This window comes from Galeopterus variegatus, unplaced genomic scaffold (assembly GCF_000696425.1).
Source record: "Galeopterus variegatus unplaced genomic scaffold, G_variegatus-3.0.2 Scaffold1969, whole genome shotgun sequence".
Classification (NCBI taxonomy): Eukaryota; Metazoa; Chordata; class Mammalia; order Dermoptera; family Cynocephalidae; genus Galeopterus; species Galeopterus variegatus.
In genome coordinates this window covers 96,346-96,890 of record NW_007728080.1, presented here as the reverse complement: position 1 = coordinate 96,890, position 545 = coordinate 96,346, and positions in this window count along the sequence as shown.

The window sequence follows — 545 nt, the reverse complement described above, 5'->3', positions numbered from 1 at the left end:
TGAGGTACCAAAAGAATGCAACTCAACAGTATCCAAAGAGTTACTATTTTTATGTACATGCTAATTTCTTAGGAAAATCCCACAAAATTATCAGATACATCGAAGTGTCATTCTGTGACATATTTAGAAAACAAGCTGACAATTTACAATGTCATCAACTTTCTAGTTTCATGATACAAATAATTTGTTTTTACAGTGATAGCATTTTACTCAGACCTGTACAATCTTCTACATGTGGAAAACCACTTTGACTGGAAAAGTGGCAGTCATGGTAAAAACAGAGCCACCTAAGTTGTTATTTAAAAGGCTCAACTTCAGTTCTTTCCCCTGTCACTTGAGAAGTAGTCTTCAAATTCTGCAGGCAATTACTTCTTTCCCCAAATAGCAACAATTATCCTTTTATTATGGACGAAAAAGAAGACATTTTCTCCTCTACACAGGCCTACGTTAACTATATAATCCCAAAGTCATGCCTTAAAGATATTCAAGGGGGCCGGCCCGTGGCTCACTCGGGAGAGTGCGGTGCTGATAACACCAAGGCCNCG